The 22388-nt window shown below is 37.4% G+C and overlaps 1 protein-coding gene across 2 annotated transcripts in view; it reads right to left on the bottom strand.

Annotated features, from left to right (window-relative positions):
• NRG3 (neuregulin 3) overlaps positions 1-22388 on the bottom strand; it is a 311679-nt gene that overhangs the window by 247045 nt on the left and 42246 nt on the right. For both annotated transcript variants that reach the window (XM_017883718.1, XM_017883717.1), the window contains exon 2: positions 14443-14516. The gene's annotated coding sequence lies outside the window, so the exon portion shown is untranslated. The remainder of the gene's footprint in view (positions 1-14442; positions 14517-22388) is intronic.

Below are 22388 nucleotides of genomic sequence, written 5' to 3'. Positions count from 1 at the left end.
AAAGAAAGAAAGAAAGAAAGAAAGAAAGAAAGAAAGAAAGAAGGAAAAACAAAGAAATGAAGAGAGGAAAGAAAGAAGGAGGGAGGGAGAAAAGAAGAATGAATGGAAAAAAATAAGGGAAAAAGAAGTTTCCTGTTTTGCTTGAACTATCATAATCAAAACAAAATGCAAAGATCAAAAGAAAAAAAAAAAAACTACTTCAATCTCATGTCATAATCAAAGGCCTCATTTGCCTTAAATAAAAATAGCTCCTACAAATCAATAAGAAAATCGCCAATAACTGAAGTACACACTGGGGAGGAATATTAAGAGACTTCACAAGAAAGAAAAAATAAATAACTTTTAAAATATAAAAAGATGTTTTCATGTCACTCATCATAAAAGAATTAAATTTAAAATAAATGAGTTAGTACACTTCATTTCTAAGATTAAAAAAAGACAAATACAGTTTCATAAAACAAACCGTCATGTCAAAAAGACTTTGGAAAACAGTAGATTTAAGATTTTAAACTGGTACCATTCTAGTAGGATGACAATGAGGAGAACCCAAAGGTCATAAAGGTACATATATTTTCCCCAAATTTTCCACTTTAGAAACTTATTCTACATACGACTTCAAGTAGCATAATTTAAACAGCAAATAAACTAAATGCGAATTCACAGATGGGTTGTTACCTCATTTTCTGAATCCCTTTGGATTGCTGTAACAAAACACCATAAACAGGGTCATTTATAGGTAACAGAAATCTATTTATTATGGTTCTAAAGGCTGGGAAATCCAAGATCAAAGTGCCAGCAGGTAAAGGGTCTTGCACTTATACTGCATCTTCTTGCTGTGTCCTCACATGATGGAAGAAGCAAGGCAGCTCTGGGGCCTCTTTAAGGTCATTAATTCCATTCACGAGGACTTCACTCTGATTATCTCATCTACTTCTTAATGTAATCACATTGGTAATTATGTTTCAACGTACGAATTTTTGGTGGGAACACAAACATACAGACCATAGCAGCCATATTGTGCTATATGCAATGAATGGAATTGTATACAATTATAAAAAGAATCAGAATGTTCTATATGAACTGAAAGAAAATGATCTTGAAGATCATTTTAGATGAAAAAGCTAGATCACTGCTAGATGAAAAGGAAGATGTGGAACAGTATGTACTACGAGCTGTTATTTATATAAAAAGAGATAAGGAATTTTTGTTCATTTTACTTATACATTTATACAGTAGCTTTACAAAGATTTATGAGGAATTAACAACATTGATTGCCTATCAGAGAAGAACTGGGTAAATGGGGGATAAGGGTAGAAGACTTTTATTGTAAACATTTTATGCTGTTTGATACTGAACCATGTGAATGTATTACTATCCTAAAAATTAAATTCAATTAAAATAGAATTTTAAAATAAAATAAAATACACTGTTACTGTATTAATTATCCATAATACTTAGCAAAGTCATAGGCATTGGGTGAATACCAAATAAATTTTAAAGTAGGTATACTAAAACCACATTTAAAATGGGAGCTAGTAAAACATGTTACCTTGAACAAGTCTCTCTTTCACTCATTCAGTCCAAATTACCTGAGTGCCTGATGTAATGGAAGCACGTAAGGCACCTGAGATGTAGTGGTAACCAAATCCAAATCCAGCATGGTCCTTGTCCTCAACAAACTGCTGATTAAGTTCCATAATTAGATACACAAAAAACAAACAAACAAAAGCTAAGAAAAACATTTAAGACATAGTCTGAGGATTGTATTTGGAACTATAGGGACAGATATTTAAGGAACAATTCCATTTTACAAAAATATTCTACGGTAGGTCATGCTCTATCTCTCAATTTAGTTCTTCTTATATCTTATAGTAAGTCTTAATGATTTTCTTCATCTAGGGTTTCCTTTTCTAGTCTTATTGACATAGCTCAAAAATGAGGATAGTAATAGCTACTTTATCTTGTCTAAGAGTTAAATGACAGAACTTTTGTGCACGTACCTGGCAAGGTTTCTTGCATGAACTAGAATAGGCTGTTAATAAATGTTACTTGTAGCTGAATAGGCTTACACTACAGGAATGTTTATTTGACTTACAAATTCCCTGTTGCTCACTCTTAATTAAGGAACACCATTTACAGATTATCCACAAAACACTCCTATTGGGTCTGGAATGTGTTCCTGGACAACTAAAGTGGGTTATGCCCAATATTTTAAAATGTCCTGCAGGTATAATCACAGAGCTTTTCTGTGAAGACAAGAAATCAGCAAAAACTGAGAATTTGATAACCTCCTCATGGTTTAAAGCACAGTGGGAATCAAATGTTTATCTGCCAGATCAATTCCACCTTAATTCTCAAACAAAGCTTCCCTGAAGGGATTAACGTTTTCAAGATTCCAAAGAAAATGGAGACAGTGGAGACACCAACCAGTATAATTGAACACTGACAACCTATTCATAAGGAGACACTAAAATAGTTGGGGAGCCAGGAATTCAGAAGATCCAGTGCTAGTTCTCAAAATTTATCCACATATCAAACAAATCATCAAAATTCATTTTAATTATTTACAGTTTTATCAAGTGCCTATCATGTACAAGAATTAGGTTATGTACCTTGAACTGCTTTGCTAAATGCAATGATTTTACCCCAAACTGTACTACCTTTGACCTATTTCATTACATTTTTAATTATACCACTTGTTATGATACTTAATGAAAATATGAATTTCAATAAATGATGGAGAATGTTTTGTTCTTGACCCTTCATGAAAAAAATAAAGTAAAATAAATATTAAAAAGTTTCCTATTACAAGAAAATTTGATTGGCCCATATCAAAAAGCCCTTTGATGGCTAAAATATAGACTCAGCAGATTTGATTTCAAATTCTTACAAATTGATTATCTTTGTAGGTTAATTAATTTATCTGAATGTCTGTTGCCACAACCATACAATTACTATAACTCAGGAATAATAAATAAGGATGTGTAGACAGAGGCCTAGCACAAAATTTGGCATATAGTTAAGTCCTTATTCCATTAAAAACTCTGTTGGAACTTGAAATGTGGGCCTAAGAGGACCTAAGGACATGTTTCTCTTAAGAGAAAATTCAGAACCCTGTGTCTCTGATTACTGTCAACAATGTAGTCAGTTTTTCTGTTTCTCTCTGCTCACATTCTTAATCCACATTATGAGACATTATTTATAATTCATGTGTCCAATTTTTTAGAACTATGTTAAAAACTGAAATGCTGGTAGTCCCAAATTAGAAAAAAAGATGATAATAGCTAAACCATTTCATTTCATGTCAGTCACACATTGGTGAAATTGCTCTATCATATTCTACGAAAATAGCTCTCTCAGGAAAAGGAGGATGGTGGGCGTGCGGCTTGCTACAGCACTGTGTTGGTTGTCTCCTAGCATCAGTGTCATGTAAAACACCATCAAAAGAAACAGGTATTCTGCTATTTATCTTCACAATGTAGCTCTTGGGCATAGAATGTAAATAAATAGATTCATTTAGGAAAATCTAATTAACAGAGTTGAAAATGATTATGATTTTTTTCTGAATTTTGCAGAAAGTGGTTATGTCTATCTAGTGATACATGTGATATTATTAGATGTGACTGAAATTTACCCAAAGTGGACTATAAGAAAGAAGCACAGAAAGGTATGGATGGAAGAATAAAAGTAATTTCCAATGTGCTGGACCCTTTTGATTGAGGGCTGATTGGATTTTGTGGTTATTGGTCCTTTGCTTTTAATCTTCAGGTAGTCTTGGCCACATTTTCCATCCATTTTTTTTGTTTGTTTTTTAAATGCTTCCTTCTACTCACTCAGAAGTGAACCCTTTGGAAAATTCTAGTTAAAAAGGCCATTGGAATACTCACAAAAGACTGTCCCTGTATATGCTTTCCATGGGAAAAAAATAAATTATGAATATGGGATGTGGAGGGGGAGACACATCAATAGATCAATCTCAGAAGGAGGCACCATCCTCACATGTAAGTGACAGGCCAAATACAGTGAAGGTAGAAATACACTACAAAAACTTGTATATCAAATTAAACTGTATGGAGACTTGAACAGAACCAGGCTCCAAACACCTTACAGAAGCGATAAGAACCCTATTAAGATTGCACAAATGGAGAGAATGAGGGCAAAGGTAGCAGAGGGTGGGGAGAGTGGTGACATTTAGGCATTTGTCCTGGGCTTTACACCTTCTTGAGCAGGTAGCCATGGCCACGAGACACCTACCTGACACCAACCTCAGCTGTAGGTGCCCTATAAGCAGAGACCAGAAAGACTGCTAGGATTTTCCCTCTGGGGAGTCATGGTCAAAGTCTGCAAGTTTTACACAGGAACCCATATTACAATTTGTTAGAAGACACCACAATTCCTAATACAGCAGAACAGTATGAAAAGTCACATAAAAAATAATGATGCTCAAAAGAAGAGAAGCAATGTGAGGAATCATAATTATAACTCTATGGGAAAGCAATTCTCTCAATGTTTGTAACTGTTTCTCCACGTTCTTTTTTTTAGACTGTATACCCAGTGGGTTTAAAATTTCAGTGCTTCCATTGACTATGTGTGTATCCTTGGGCAAATTATTTTATTTATTTATGTATTTATTTATTTACTTTATTTTTCTCAGTTTCCACACATTAAAGTGGGAATTGATTTAGTCTACCTTACAAAACTGTGTGAGGATTATCTGTTAAGACCTTAGATCAATCCCTGGCAGTAATCATCAACAAAGCATTTGTCATTATTGTCATTCTTTTAATGTTTATTAAATTTAAAATAATAATTAAAAATAAATAATATAATAATAGATTATATACAATACAAATGTGTTGCAGAAAATTGGGAGAATACACAAAAGATATTGAAAAAATTGTGCAATCCTACCATATTTTGCAATACATTGCCTTCAAGTTTTTTTTAAGCCTGTATAGTTAAGTATACACATGCTTATGTTACAAATTTGGGTGAATGTATAGTTCTGCCTCATATTTTTTATTCCAGTATAATTATTCATAGCTCTGCTTTTCACTCTCCAAATATCCTAGTTTAGATAAGTTATATGGTCACCCTAGTCATACCATACATAGTGTTTTGAACCCTATATTGTATTTAATATCATGTATTGGTTGTTTTTCAAAGCATATTATTCTAAAATGCGTATGTAATCAAGTTCAAATCAATATATGGTTGAATCATATTTAACCAATTGTATATTTTTAACTTGAGGAAATAATATTACCAAATGCAAACTACAATTCTCTTAAAATCAAATACTCTCATGGTGTTACCCCTATCTGCAGAGTAGAAAGTCCACAGACAGCACCAGATATGTGCAATTATCGATTATATAATTAATTTATCTTTATAAATCATCAAGAAATGTCAGACTATTCAATAACTTCTGTCCGAAAAACTAAATGTATTTTTAAACATATTGCTCTTAATATAAAACTACACACTAACATAAATATAATAAAATTGAATAGCTTAATTACTATTAATTCATTTCATTCTTAGGCTAAAGATAGCATTAGCTCATATGAACTACTTTTTAAAAAATAACTAATAGGTTTGACTCCATAAAAGGCAAAACTTTTGTATGCTTTAAAAAATACCATAAATAATAAATCAAAGAGCAATCTGGAAAAATTATATGATAGTGAATAGTTTATTATCCTCAAAATAGCAAACTCTTTTAAATAAGACTGAAATATTACAGTATTTCAAAGTAAGCAAAGGAAAATAATTAAAAATTCATAAAGGTAGAAATGAAACTGACCAATATACAAGTGAAAAAAGGATTCAAATTTGCTGGCAATCAAGGTGCAATATAAAATATTAGTGGTATATAATTTTCCTTGTACAAGTAGCAATTAAAACAATACTATCCAGTGTTGGTAAAAAAAAAAAAAAAAAAAAAAGTAAAATCAATTTTACTGTTCACTCATGGAAAAGTAAACTGATATAATCTTTCTGGAGTAAAAGTTATCCAAATATATCAAAATCTAGAAATTTATCCTCAAGAAATCATTTGGACATCAAGGTATAGAGACTTATGCATAACGGTTGTTAATCACTGTAATCAGGCAAAATTGGAAATCCACTAACGGTCCTTCATAGACGACTGGTAAGATAATTTATGTTAAATCCTTATAGTAGTATAACCTTCAAAATAATAGTTTAAAAGAATATAAAATTATGAAAATGCTGTGGGAAAAAGCTCACACTATATTGAGTGGGAAGTAGAAGTTACAAAATACAGATAGTATAAACCTGGTGGTGTCCCTCTTTTTAATTTTTTTGTTAATTGAGAGAGTCTCACTACATCACCCAGGCTGGAGTGCAGTAGCACAATCACAGCTCACAGCAGCCTCGAGTTCCTGAGCTCAAGTGATCCTCCAGCTTCAGCTTCCCAAGTAGCTGGGACTATAGGTGCACACCTCCATGCCTGGCTATTTTTTATTTATTTATTTATTTATTCTAGAAACAAGGTCTTCGTATGCTGCCCGGGCTGATATTCAACTCCTGGGCTCAAGGAATACTCATACCACGGCTTCCCAAAGTGCTGAGATTACAAGCATGAGCACCCAGCCAATCCTAATTTTGTAAGGCAAATGAGTATATTGTGTAATAAGATATGAATATTTAATTTCTGGTACCTCAGATTTGATTAAGGTGTCAATATAATGAATAATAGATAATGAAGTGGAGATAAATCACCACATGCGGAATTTGTAAAGGAAATAATTAGATAATCTAGAACCATTCCATAACACTTGATCTCCCTCCCTGACTTTGAAACTATAGAAAGGACAGAGGAGAGATGAGACAGAGGAACTGTCATCTTTGATCCTGACGGTCTGGTGACACAGGCTCCTGAATGACCAGCTCTCCCAGGGCACGATGAGACAACATAGTGAGCATGTCCTGTGGACTAGCTGTGGACCACACAGGAGAACCGAGAACCAGTTGAGAGCTGTCTTCAGACCTGCGCAACAGGCTCCCTGGGAGGGCAGAAGAATCCATCTTCCCGGGTAGAGTGGGTAGAGTGGACCCCCAGTGAGCCAGGGCCAACAGGGAAGCTGCTGTTAGCAAGCTGGGCAGACAGACTCAAACACTAGAGCTGAGAGAGGCAAGGGCAGGTGTGCTTCCCTCTGGCCCTATGAGACCTGCTTTCAACATAATGGTTAAAACCAAATACAAGTCTGGCGCAGTGGCTCAAGCCTGCAATCCCAGCACTTTGGGAGACTGAGATGGGAGGCTCTCCTGAGGCCAGTAGTTCAAGACCAGCCTGGGCAACATAGCAAGATCCCATCTTTATAAACTTTTTTTTTTTTAAGTAGCTGAGTGTGGTGGCAGGCAATTGTAGTCCCAGCTACTTGGGAGGCTGAGGCAAGAGGATCACTTGAGCCCAGAAAGTTGATGCTACAGTGAGCCAAGATCATGCCATTGCACTCCAGCCTGGGTGACAGAGCAAGACCCTGCCTCTAAAAACCAAACAAACAAATAAAAATGAATACATATGTATGCCATAGAAAAAGCAGAAAATATTTGGAGTAGTATGCACGAATTGATTATCAGTGGTTATCTCTGAATCATGTACCTATAGGAAATTTTTACTTTCTTGTAAATAAACTTATTTTCCTAGTATCTAGAAATCATGTGTTTGTATACATGATTGGTAAAAGATTAGTGTTCATATAATTTAAAGGGGAATACTTGAAGATATTAGCAATCAAATATATAAAAATGCCACAACCTGACAGAATTAATGGGTTTTGTGAGATTCAAGGTGACATGGTCAAAATCAGATAATTCTCTGTTTCTCCTTCTCATGCCAAGCCAGAAAAACGGTAATAAGAGTGACAGATTTTACATATAAATCCATTCTGCTAACAATGTTTTTATGGCTCCTGGAAGGCAGAGTAGCTTAGCAGACTTAAGTATTCCCAGCAGATCCCAGTCTGAAAGTTATACCCTTTCATCTGTATGGATTAATAGACCGGGGGAAAGTGATAATTAGTTTCTGCTTTTGTGTCCTCAAGAATCTGTTTTTTATCTGTCAAATTTATTCATCTGTTTTTTATCTGTCAAATTTATTCATGGAAATGTCCTTCCCAGGACCAAGCTGCACCCCTCTACAGAAGGTCCTTCACACTCTAGCACAAATGATACCAGTGAAGTTGGGCAGTGTGCAGGTTGTACAACAGTTCACAGATACACATCCTGTGTGAATAGCTCACTATAATCTTCTCTCCTAGAGAAATCCTTTCCTGAGTAACCCAGATCTCTCCCTCGACTTTATGTGAACTTTTATTGCCCCTCCATTTTTAGATTTCCTTAGCAGTCATGTCTTTTGTGTGTGTCCTTATTTGTGCTTCTTTGTGCATTTTTATTTCCTCAGTACCACTGGAGATATTCGAGGCCAGGTAATAGGCTGTATGCTTTTTAATTCCTGGTAGCTCCTGTCTCAGTGCCTTGTACACTGTGTAGTAATCAAGGTGACAGTTGAAACAACAAAAATAATAATGATGATAATAGATAATATTTATTGAGCTTTCACAATGTCCCAAGCACAACATGCTCTGAATGGATTATTTTATTTCATCCTAGCAACAGCTATATATGTTACAGATTAGAATATCTTAATTTATAAAGAAGAAAGCCAGGGTTTATTAATGTTATGCAACTTGTCCAATGTCAAACTATTAATACGATTTTGAATGAGTGAAGGAAGAAAACATTTCAATATCTTGCAGACATTACATCCTTTCTAGTCTGTAATTCAATGTCAATAAGCACAGCTAACCACACTATGAGTTTACTGATGGTAGATGCTATGGTCTGAAAATTTGTGTCCCACGAAAATTCTTATGTGGAAACCTAATCCTTAACGTGGTGCTGGTAAGAGGCAGTGCCTTTGGGAGGTGATACATCAGAAAGAAGAAATCCTCATGAATAGGATTCAAGCCTTTCCAAAAGAGGTGCAGAGAGTCGTGTCATGCCTTCCACAATATAAGGACATAGAGAATGCACCCTCTATCAGAAAATTGCCCACAGCAGACACTGAATCTGCCAGAGCCTTGATCTTGACTTCCTAGCATGCACAACAGTTAGAAACAAATTTCTGTTGTTTATAAGCCATCCAATTAATGGTATTTTTTCATAGCATCCCAAATGGATGAAGACAATAGGATCTGTGGTTATTATTGTTTGGATCCAAAGCATGGTATACATTACATGTGCTTAATTATCTGGGGAAATGAATGAATGAGTGAGTGAAGAAATCCACTATTTTGGTGGTGCCCTGAACTCCCCTTCTGAATGGCTTGCGAGGACAGCCTGCTCTACTAAGGGCCATCACTGTCTTTAAGCTGGATGCCCATGAAATTGTTCTACAGATAAAGAAACCAAGGTCCAAATAAACTGATTTTCCAAAGACCACACCACAAAGATCAGGTGGTCACAGAATTAGAAGCAAAACCCTTTGACTTCCAATTCAGAGCACCTTTTGTTTCACCCTTTCACCTAATTGTTGATACACAGAACACTCGTTCCTATATATTAAATATGATTGAGAAAGGCAAGAGTGCAGAACATCGGTCTTTTGGGGGAAAACTTCCTGTTAATAATCTTCAGGAAAATCTCCTTATATCTGCTTAGCAAATGCCTGCCCAGGCTCCTGGCCCTACATCGGTGTTTCCAGGGTGTTCTCAATTATTTTTTCCTTCACTGTGACACATATGGCAAAGGAGTACCACTTTGCTCTGAGCCTGATGGTCTAGGCACTGGGAGTGACAATCCCTGGGAACATGAAGAAGGAGACCAAGCTTGGGCATGATTTGGTTGTCTCTGCAGGCCATTTGGAAGCATGGCTGTGTTTATAAATTTATTTTCTTACCTGATGCCCTCTCTGGGGCTAGAACCACATTCTATAGAAGATCGTTTTTTTCTGTTCTTTATGGACTTGTGAAGTGGTTCTTTCTGGAAAGCTGAGGCACACAAACCCAGTTTGGGCTGATGAGAAGTCTAAACCTCTATCTGTATCTTTTTCACTAGTCTTCCTCTGAATCACATCCAGACCAGGCTCCTAGCATCTTTCCAGGTGCTGTGAGAACAGAGCCTGGTTCTAAGAAGCGAAGAAGCAAAGTGCGAATCTAAGTCAGCACATATGAACGCATGATGGAAGTGATGCTCCTTCCTTTCACGGAGAGGCTAGATGACTCCAGGTGTTTAAGCTGCATACACTGCATGCCAGAGCTTGAGCCTGCAGACTCAAGCCTGCCGTCACAGCCAGGAGGAAGCTAAGTACTGGATTCTGACAGGGAGAGAAAGGCATAGGGTGGTGTAGAAACAGCTGCCTCCAGCTGTGTGTGAGGAGGCGTGCCCTTGCTTCCAATGGGCATCTTCTCTACCCCACCCCATTCTTTGATTCTGTTCTGAGTCTGTTCTCTGAAGCATCCCCCACGCTTCCACTGGCTGGTGATTATGTCAGGATCTTGACGGGAACTCAGCTTGGCATGTGTTCATGAGAGTGGAGATAAAGAAAAACCTTGACTGGCTCACAGTTCTGACTGATACATAGTTCAGCTCCATCTAACTCTGCTTCAAGGCTGAGGATGGTAACTACCCTGGGTGGGAATGGGTAGTAAGGAAGGAAAACCAGGGCAGGAGTCTACAAGTCAGCTTCCGGGAAGCTTACTGCTGCTAGCCCTCAGTGCGCTAGCAGCATAGGAGGCAGGGGCCAGAAATATGCCTTTCAAGAATGCCACATTAGCTGATGCTGGCTCCTCCACAGAAGGTCACTTCCTCTTGACTCTGACCAAAATCTGAGTCACTCACTACGTTCCTTCTGAACCCCTGCTTGCTATTCAGCCTCATGATCTGAATGCAACTTGTGGTACATTGAATTCACAGGAGGGTTTGATTAATCTGACAGATTGGTGCATTAGATATTTTTACAAAAACTGTCATTGAAGCACTTTATAAGATTGATCCTCATAGATAAATGTGTTCCTGAATGTAGTCAGCTATAGGTTCTTGGGATTGAAAAGAGAACAGAGGGGATGAGTTTTTGAAATAGTCTGAGGACCCAGCTCTGAACCACGTCTAAGACACTTAAGCCATTAAGGCTCTCACAGTGACATCCTTGCACCATTTTCCTCAATATAGGTCATTTAAGATTTTATTTTGTTTTTAAAATTTAATGTAAAAGATACACATTTCTGACCGACTTTGCATCGCCTGGGAGAGAATGAAAGAGCAGGGGTTTCTCAGCCCCTGCTAACGGGGATTTCACTCAGCAAAAGTATGCATTAGATAGACCGGGAGAGAGGGAGGAAGGAAGGAAGACAGAATGGAGAGAAGAGAGGAGACAGAAGAGAAAAAATGGAGGGAGGGCATTGAGTGGAAGCTTATTTCCTGAGCATACAGTCATTCCAAAGATATCATGAGCAGCAAATTAAACAATCCTTCAACAAGAATTTTGACAAGGAAATTTCATTAGGGATTTAAATCTCTATGGAAGCTCAAGTTGCTGCATTAAGATATGAAAATTGTGCAAATATTATTCCTTAGAATAATGTTAGCCGCAGGTCATTGAGTTTCAGTCAATGGAATTTAGAGTGATAAATGTCCTGTTGAAAATAACTAGAGAAGGGAGGGTTCTAGGGGAGGGAGGAAAGCGCCCTGCAGTTGGGAGCTCAGGTCCTGGAGTCATTTGAAATGGAAGTTAAACTCTAGCATTAACTAGCTGTATGACCTTGAGCAAGTTTACTTAGAATCGCTGAGGTCTAATTTCCTCAACTACAAAGTGTGGGCAACTGTCAGCACTCTCCTTACCAAACTGTGATGGTGAGGGTTTAATAAAATAATTCATGTAAAGCCTTTGGCACAGTGCCTGGCACATGTATCATTTAAACACATATTAGTAATGATTATAGTGATGAATAAGGGAAGTGGACTGACATTATCTGGCATTGACTCTGTTCTTCTATATGATAACAATAATGCTTATAAGTTATTATTGTTACCACTGCTCAGGTGAAAGCCTGAGGCCTGGGAGTCAAATCAAATCTGCTAACGTCAGAAAGGGGTAAATGTTAACCAAATTCATCCCCATGTTTATATAGCCACATGTTTCCCCCCTCACTAATCTGCAGGGTCCTCAGAGCCTAAATCCTGTTTGCACACCTTTGTATTAACAGAGCCTGACCGATTAGGTGGATCTTGATGGATACTCAGAAAATACTGATGAAATGAATTAATGATTACCTAAAGAAATGCATGTGTGCATGGATGAATGGAAGATACAATGCTTTTCCATTTAAGCTGTGTCTCAAGCACTCATCCATGGGTTCTCTGTGCTTATTCCTTCTTTTTAAATTTCAAGGAATTCTGGCATTTTGACTCATAATGATGATATACCACTTTACAGAAAACTGGAGAAATAGAAAAACAATTTCATGAAATTCCACACCCTTTCAACATTTTCGTGTATTTCTTTTCTACATTTGGGCCAAAGTATGTTCCTTTTGCAATTTTATATAGAAATAATTTTCTATCTTGCAATTTCACTTAATAGAAACATTTCAGAGAGCTATACTTTTTATTTTTTATTATTTTTTATTTTTTTTTTAGACAGTCTTGCTCTGTCACCCAGGCTGGAGTACAGTGGCGTGATCTCGGCTCACTGCAACCTTGCCTCCTGGATTCAAGCGAGTCTCCTGCCTCAGCCTCCTGAGGTAGCTGAGACTACAGGCGCCTGTCATCACATCAGGCTAACTTTTGTATTTTTAGTAGAGACAGGGTTTCACCATTTTGGCCAGGCTGGTCTCAAACTCCTGACCTCAAGCATCTCTGCCTCCCAAAGTGCTGGGTTTATAGGCCTGAACCACCGTGCCTGGCTCACATAGCTATAATTTTAATAGAAATAGGTTTTCAGGGCTAGTGACTGTAACCATGGGACCATTTTGTTCTATGAGGAGAGAACAGTCATTATGGTGGACACATCCTCCACTCTTGCAGTGATGGACGGTAAAATTTGATTAGATTGTTTAAAGAGATTTTTTTACCCACTTTGTACCATGCACAAGGCCTTGCCCTTTGTAACCTGTACTCAATAGCTATTCCACATCCATATATGAAAAGAAAGCAAAAAAGGAAGGAAGGGAGGGAGGGAGGAAGGAAGGAAGTGGCCCAAATCACTTGATAAATAAGATACAAAAAACTCCAGTAATACCATCCTCTCTGGGTAATTCCTAGAGAACTGTGCCTCACATTTCAGGAAATAGAGATACCCCTGTGGCAACCTTCACTTTTCTCAAGGAAAGCTAAATTTGCAAAGAAAGAGTAATTACTGTATGGTGAATTGCTTTGTCAAGATAAAATAGAATTAAATTAAATTCAACAAAACCTTTTTCTTTCAAATAACTGTGCATCTACTTGAGTAAATGTAGTTAGAAATTCAGGGGAAAATGAAAATATGCATTTTGAAAAGATGTTGGAAGATGGCTAGACACGTTCATTATGCAGCAAAATGCACAGACACAGGCAGGGCGACCTCTGTCTGTAATCAGTACAAAATATTTTGATGAGGTCTGTGTTACATATGTATGAACTTCAGAAAACCATAACCTGGCCTTTACAATTGCAAAATGCCTATCATTATCCTCACTAAACTAAACAGGTGATTCAGTAAAAATCCCCTGTTCTTAGTAATGATTCAATTCTAGCAGCTATTGAAAGAGCAGAGAATTCTTTAAAGATAAACATTTCACATTTGACAGAACGGGCGTTTAGGCATAAAAAGTTACTTTTATTCATATACAAACAGAAACTAATGACTAGCTATATTTTTTAATCTGCAAATTGTCTTTTTCCTTGAATGGAGAAAAAATAATTTGTCCTTAGGACAGTAATCACCGATATGCAAATAGCGTTGCCAAAAAGAGAGTTTTCAAAATCTGCTTGAAAACTTCTTACATGATTTTGTACACGTTTTCTTACTTTAGTAAGATATGCTTTAACACTATCATAAATTAACAACCAAAGCGTAAGCAGCAGTATAATACTGTAGTTTCCATAACATTATTTCAAGTAAATAATAAGTTCTTTTATTTTTCTAGATCCCCGCTTTTGAAACGAGGTGGGCAGAGGGAGAGCTAAGGAGTCCCAGGTTGTTGGGGGTTCCCAGGAGGGATTCAAGGTGGAATCCGGAAGCCGGACCTCATCGTCGGAGAAGACCTAGACTATAGAGCCAGCTCTGAGGATGCTTTGAACATCAACATCTGCCATCGTCTTCTGTCCTTGGCAGTTTTCAGAGACACAGGACTGAAATATAGCTTTCAGCTGAGTTAACAACCATTGCTCAGAATAAGAGCTGCCTATTAGAGAGAAGAAAAATGCTTGACCTACTTGGATCCGATAAGATGGAATCAGTTTTCGGCAGAAATTGATCACAACGGACTCCTTGGTAGCCTTCTTTGCACCTGAGAAAAGGGGATAAATGACAAACATACGCATGTGGTTGTGAAAGATTTAAGATTTCGACAAGTAAAATAGCCATCAATTACATAAATGTGAGAACAGTGCATTCATGCTTTTGTATTTTTTGATTCAGTCTGTTTCTGACTTCAACAGGCAGATTCTCAATTCTACTTCTGTGCCAAAAAAGGAGAAAGCCAACAATGTAGCTTTGCTTTTATAGTTTGATATGCAGTATCTAAGGAGCAAATTGAATCGCATTTTAAGATACCTCACAGCAATCTAAATAATGGTTCTTAAAATTATAATTCTGGATGCAGGTGTATTTTTCTTTATGCAACACACTGGCTCTAAAAAGGCATTTAGAAACATATTGCAAGTGCCATTTTTCTAATAAAAGATATTTTGAAATATAATTGATCAATTAGAAATTTTGGCTAGTACTATTAATTTTGTTTCCATGTGTTTTATTAGCTTGTTCACTGTTAGTCCTACCTTTTTTTTTTTTTTTTTTTTTACCTCTTAGTTGCTCTTCCAGGTCAGTGTCACTTTTCCAGAAATAACAGCATTTTATCCGGCAAGGTCTGAAAGGCATCTCTAAACTCAGATTTTTTTTTCTCTCCCTATTTTTCTCTTTTATATTCAGTAAACATGTGCAAAGTGTCTACTTTCCGCCAGGCATTGTACAAGCCAACTGTCCTGAGGCGGGCACAATTTGGAGGCAAGGAATTTGCCTGGAAGCACTGGCAATGAGGCATGCCCCCTCAGCCCTGCCAGGCAGGCCTCTGTGGGGTCTTCATACAGGTCGCTCAGTCAGGGCTGCTTGGCCTCCTTGGATAGCAGTGGCTCATCAGCCAGCAGTTCCAGGAACAAATACGGCAAGGCCCCAAATACCTGGCTCTGAACAGCCTTGTTAAGTAGGGAGGTGGCATTTACTGGTCTGCTCGAAGCTTAATCTGTCATGCTCGAGTTCAGCAGGGAAGCATCCATTGTTGCTTATAGGATGAATCTATCCTACTTACAGAGGAGGAAATAGTGCTGCTGGCATAAAAAAAATCAGATTTAAAAAACAATTCTCTGCTTGTTAGAAATCTATGAAATTGACAAAAGAATTCAAAGAGGCCGTTCTGTCAAGAGACGGGAGCCATGAGTCGTGAGTTCTTTCCTTAGAATATGCTTTGCTTTCTGAGTGTAATAAGCTATTAAATAAGGTCTATTGCAAGGGGAGAAGCAACATTGAAATGCATTGAGGTAATTTTTCTTCCTTTCATTGTGAGCCAAATTGGAATTCAGGTAATCGGGCAGGCTCTCTTCAACACCTTTTTAAGCTTGGCACTCTGGAGTGGATTTGGCAATTTTCCTTGTAGACTGAGAACAAAGACCTCCAATATATGGATATTCCAGATATCCAACATGTTACTGAAATAATTTTTTAAAGCATACACATATTTTCATAACCTTTAAAAAATTCATTTATTTCACTTGAAATAAAGTAGGCATATCACAGTAAGAGTCAGAAAATACTTTGTGTACTTTGTACTGAGGCACATTTGTCATACAAAAAAATAAATTCTTGTTTTCTGAAAGCTGCCCTAATGCAATTAGCTGGTTCTTATTCAGAATTATTGTACCATGGTGCTCTCATTTTCACTTCCCAATAATAATGAGTTACATCCTGGGTATGTGCTATAGTATGCATTCACTTTTTGAAGAATTTATTTCCAATCTTTGTGAGAGATTTTAAGTACACTTCACTCTTTGTATCTTTATTTAATATAAGAGGAATATCCTAAGGAGATAGTGGCTTTTAAGGAGAAGTGTCTTTCTGTTTTGTTTTGCTTTTAAGTGCTCTTTGTTACTTAAAATGCATTATTCTGTTTGTGTGTGGGAAAGAAAATAAGGAAAGATGTTTGAAAATTTCCCATCTTAAACTGATTTTCCATGAGTGCTAACCCACCCTGAGGTGCTCAGGCCTCATGGGGTATCAGGAAAATTGCACAGTAAGTATTCCTCCTGCCTCCATACCTCTGTGCTGTAACTAATACAGTGTGATGATGTTGCAGCAGCCCAGCCCAGGCTAGGAAGCCCCCCAGGGGGCTGTATGGCTGGGCAGGTAGCAAACCCTGTTCCTTTGTTAAGGAGGCGAGTCACTGCTAATTGACACCCAGTTTTAAGAATAACGAAGTAAAATTTCCATTAAAAATCGCACATGTGTCACCTGGATAAGTTCACACTCATCCAAATGTGAAGATGGAATGTTGCTAGCAGGTAATGCTAGTGAAATGGATTGAATTTACAACAATATTAAAGACAAGAACCAAAGAATAAAAGTTCTAAATGCACTTCTAGTGCATAGATTGAAGTTGGCAGACCTTCTGATAGTATGTCAAGCATGTCTTTTGAGAAACATTATTGCACTGCTTGTTTTTCCTTTGGTTTTTGGGGGGAGAATTGAGTGTGTATTTGTTTGTTTTATTTTCTTTTTTCTTTTTGAAAGACACAAGAACAAGAAAAAAATTCATATAATAGAAATGCCTTTCTGTTCATCTTAATACATAACCAAGTTAATAACATTAAGAAGTACATGTGTAATCTTTAATGGGAAATATATGTTTTAAAAAACACAAATCTTGCCTTAACCAGGCTAATATTCTATTATCTTTCTTTTTTTATTATTTTACTTTAAGTTCTGGGATACATGTGCAGAATGTGCAGGTTTGTTACATAGGTTTACATGTGCCATGGTGGTTTGCTGCACCCACCAACCCGATATCCAGGTTTTAAACCCCACATGCATTAGGTATTTGTCCTAATGCTATCCCTCCCATAGCCGCCCACCCCCCAACAGGCCCCGGTGTGTGATGTTCCCCTCCCTGTGTCCATGTGTTCTCATTGTTCAGCTCCCACTTATGAGTGATGATGTGGTGTTTGGTTTTCTGTTTCTGTGTTAGCTTACTGAGAATGACGGATTCTAGCTTCATCCATGTCCCTGCAAAGGACATGAACTCATCCTTTTTTTATGGCTGCATAGTATTCCATGGTGTATGTGGGCCACATTTTCTTTATCCAGTCTATCATTGATGGGCATTTGGGGTGGTTCCTAGTCTTTGCTATTGTAAATAGTGTTGCAATAAAAATAAGTGTTCATGTGTCTTTATAGTAGATATTCTATTATCTTTCTACTCCGTATTGCTTTCAAAGCTCCACTCAATCTGTCCAGTCACTGTTCTTTGTATTTCTTTATCCCTTAGAAGCCTGGCATTACAGAAATTACATGAAAAATCTCAATGTTCCCCAGTTGTTTTACAAAACAGGGAGTATACTCAGGAGAGGAAGCATAGCCAAAGTTGATAAACATCATGTAAAAAAATGAGAAAATCATTATCCACAGTGACATAACAACAAAGCAAACTCAGTTCACAAGAGCTAAGATGTTGTAATTGTTTTTTAAAAAAGTCTCCAATTCTAAGTGTACATCTACTTTGAGATAAAGGAATTCGTTACATTGAAACCAGTGAATCCTTCCCTTCCTCCCGTCCCTCCCTCACCTCGGGCGCTCCCCCTTCTTTTCTTCTCCTCCTCTCCCTCCCTCCCTCCCTCCTTCCTTCTTCCTTCCTCCCTTCCTTCTTCCTTCCTTCCTTCCTTCCTTCCTTCCTTCCTTCCTTCCTTTCTTCCTTCCATTTTTTTTTATTTTGAGGCAGAGTCTTACTTGTTGTCCAGGCTGGAGTGCAGTGGCTAGCTGCAGCCTTGACCTCCTAGACTCAAGGAATCCTACAGCCTCAGCCTCCTGAGTAGCTGAAACTACAATTGTGCAGCACCATACTCAACTGTTTTTTTAAAAAATTTTTTTGTAGAGGGGAGTTTTGTTAGGTTGCCTAAGCTGGTCTCAAATTCCTGGCCTCAAGCAATCCTCCTGTCTTGGCCTCCCAAAGTGTTGGGTTTACAGGTGTGAGCCACCCCACTTGGCCTGGAAACCAGTAAGTTATTGATCATGTTATTTGTTTTGTTTTGTTTTGTTTTCCCCATATTTAAAAGGCTGTAGGGAAGGGCATAGTTGAGGAGACCATGTGCAAAGCAGAGTAGAGCAGGTAAGAGGTGGAAGAGATGGTAAGAAAACACAGAATAAGAGAGATTGGTCCCTCGCAGTGGGAGGGAAGGAATGGGGAGGGGACAGGAGTCCTTCTGAGCCCAATTGAACTATCAGGTTGATGAGCCTCAGGGCCAAATAGAGGTTCAGGACCTTCCCTTCCCCACAGCAAATCTTGCCTTACCTAGGTGGATATTCTATTACTTTTATACTCTGCATTGCTTTCAAAGCTCCAATCACTTGGTTGTGTAGAGAGTTGTGTAATTTCAAAGGCAGACATCACTATTTCTACTCTTGACATCCTTAGAGCTTTGCCCTCACCCATCCCACCTGTCCAGCTGTACCTGAAATAAAAAGCACCCCCTTCTATCATTGTTTTCCTCTTCTACATTGTCCCCAAGGAAAAGTCCAGTGGCTGGTTTAAGTAAAGAGTTTTAAAAGGCAACGATTGAGTGGGAGAAAAGCAAACAGTACCAGCAAGAATGAGACAATATAAGATCTGTGATCACTGGTTGAAATTCAGTACTTGTTTTGCCTGGTGTCGTAAAGCAGGTTGAGCAATATATCACCCAGGCTGGATGTGGAGGACCCTAAGGAAGAGACTTAAAATGGTCAGGTCACTCACTAGCTGATATTCCCACAGAAATTATCATCTTTTGACCAGCTAAAAGTGATTATACTGGCCATTTGGCCACACTGCTAACTTCAGCGCAATTCTCATCTGCCAGTGTCTTTCAGCCTATTTCCTGAATAACAACTAAGTTACAGCTAATAATATGACAATGAGTGAAAATTGAACCCCCAGTTGTAATCACAGCCTCCCTACCTTTCCAGATCGTTCTTCAATTTCTCCTTCTTCGTCTTGTTAGGAAAGGAAAACAAGACAAATACAAAAACAAGCAACACTAACACAGTTCTATTGAGGGAACTGTGTTACTATCTTGCTCCACATCTGTAGATTTCCTGGACATTTACTCATTGATGAAAGGTGTTATTATTTCCAATTCTACTCTGTCTTCACTTTTAGGGACTTGATTATCTACATAGATAGCCCAGTCAACATATGGTTGCTTAGCACCTGTCTTCCTCATTAATATCATGATGGTTAAGAGGGTTGGTTTATATTATGGCTTTCCCATTTAGTTGTATGGGTATATTTTAGGAAAATTATTTAATATCTTTGTTTCTCAGTTTCAACCAAAAAAAATATGTGAGATGGTATTAGGAAGGAGAAAAACAAGCACAGGTAGCTGATAATATATACAATTGCATTTTAGTCCTTTTATGCTTAGGGATCTTACACTCTGTATCTACAAAAATGGATTTTATATAATTTATAGAGACAAATATATGAAGAATACAAATATGTTCAAATGTTTGCTTCAGTTCCTGCATTGTGCCTGGTCTCTTTATAAATGCAATAGAAGGTATACATACTTTCTTCTTTGGACTTTGATTTTAGACATAAAGTTTTAACTAGCCATAATCAATTAGCTTAACAAGGAAAATGGTTGTAGACAAACTATATGTTTATTTCCTGACAGTAACAACTTTTATTCATAGGAAAAAAAATGACCTTTACTCTTTGGTGTTACAGGAAAATAGACATGTGGTCAGTAATATACACGGCTGCCAATTTAACAGGGGCTATTAAACACTGATTTGAAAAAGGAACAAACCCTCTAGGTATTCTTCTCTCTCTTCTGCCAGTTCTCCTCAGCCTCAGTGTCAGTCCTCGGTTGGGGAAAATGGAAAGATCGCCTGGCATTTCAAGTTTACATTTGAGAGGCAAGGTGATCTGGAGCTCTGCCTGGTTTTGAAGCCTGGCTGCTCTGCCTTTTTGTACCTCCTTTCTGTATCTGTAAAATGGAGATAACAGTAGCCACCCCCTGGATTTATTATTAGGAGTAAATGATACAATACCTGTGGTGTATGATAAGCACTCAAGAAATCTTAGTTTTTAGTGCCATTTGAATTTGAAAGCATCATCCCAGCTTTTCAACGGAAGAAACAGAGATTGAGAAAGGTTAAGTATCACACAGCCAGTAAGTACTTGAACTTGAACTACATACAAACTCAGCTGGGACTGACCTTAAAGCTCTTGCTTTATCTGTGGTACCTTCTGGCATTCTGTATGGAAATTCAGTGGAGACATAAATTGCAATTTACCTACCCAACTTTCCCAAGATTAGGATTAAAAAATGTGGCCCAAATATCACGAACTAAAACCATGGTTTATTTTAAAATGAAAAACCTAGATTTATAAATTATTCTCCAATCTAAAAATGTTCTTAAGCAAACCATATCATAGATACTGGTTAGTGATTTAAAGGCATACTTCCTGAGCTTTATAATTTAAAAGACACTCATCAAGTATGAGTAAGAAGACTTCAGGTGAATTGTCACTAAAGAATGATAATGACATTTCTTTTTTATTGACATAAAAATTATATATATTTATAATGTACAACATCATGTTTTAATGTTTTAAAACATGATGTTTTGAAATATGTATTCAATGTGGAATGGCTAAATCAAGCTATTAATCTATGTTGTACCTTACCTTATTTGTGGTGAGAACACTTAAAAGTCTACTATTATCAATTTTTTTAAGTATATAGTACATTGTTATTAACGATAGTCATAACAATATTATGCAGTAGATTTCTTGAAAGTATTCCTCCTGTGCACTGCTGGTGGGAATGTCATTAGTAAAGCCATTATGGAACATAGAATGGATATTCTTCAGAAAATTTAAAATAGAACTACCATATGATTGAGCAGTCCCACTACCGGATATATAGCCAAAGGAAATAAAATTAGTATGTGGAAAAGATATTTACATTCCTATGCTTATATCAACACTATTCACACTAGCCCAGAAATGGAATCAACCTAAATGTTAATCAACAGATGAATAGATAAATAAAGTATGGTATCTACATATACAGAGTAGAATACTATTCAGCTTTAGAGAAAAAAGGAAATTCTGTCATTTGTGACAACATGAATGAACCTGGAAGACATTATGTTAAGTGAAATAAGCCAGGAACAGGAAGACAAATACCACGTTATCACTTACGTGTGGAATCTAAAAAAGTTGAACTCACTGAAGCAGAGAGTAGAATGGTGATTACTAGGGGTTGGGGCTGGATAAGGACTGGAGAAATATCAGTCAAAGACTAATGAAATTTCTTTTTCTTTTTTTCCAGACAGACTCTCTCTGTAACCCAGGTTGGAGTGCAGTGGCATGATCCCAGCTCACTGCAACCTCCGCCTCCTGGGTTCCAGCGATTCTCCTGCCTCAGCCTCCCCAGTAGCTGGGACTATATGCATGTGCCACATGCCTGGCCAAGTTTTGTATTTTTAGTAGAGATGGGGTTTAACTATGTTGGCCAGGCTAGTCTCGAACTCCTGACCTCAAGTGATCCACCCACCTCGGCCTCCCAAAGTGCTGGGATTACAGGCGTGAGCCACCGCACCTAGCTTCCAATGATATTTCTTGACTGCAGACTACCCTTGATTTAAAAGCCAAAACCAAAACCAAAATGAACAAACAAAAAACAGAGGATGGATTCTCAGTAAAGAAAACTGAATTGCCCAGTGTCAAGGAGATGGGAAATGTAGGGGCCAGAATTTCAAACAAGGCCTCAGTCTGAATGCAAAGTGTGTTCTGGGTGGACAAAAAACTTTTATTTATTTATTTATTTATTTATTTATTTATTTATTTATTATTATACTTTAAGTTCTAGGGTACATGTGCATAACGTGCAGGTTTGTTACGTATGTA

This window comes from Rhinopithecus bieti, unplaced genomic scaffold (genome assembly GCF_001698545.2).
Source record: "Rhinopithecus bieti isolate Rb0 unplaced genomic scaffold, ASM169854v2 scaffold_12689, whole genome shotgun sequence".
In the NCBI taxonomy this organism is placed as follows: Eukaryota; Metazoa; Chordata; class Mammalia; order Primates; family Cercopithecidae; genus Rhinopithecus; species Rhinopithecus bieti.
Note: the sequence above shows the minus strand (reverse complement) of the source record. Positions and strands in the feature narration are given on the sequence as shown.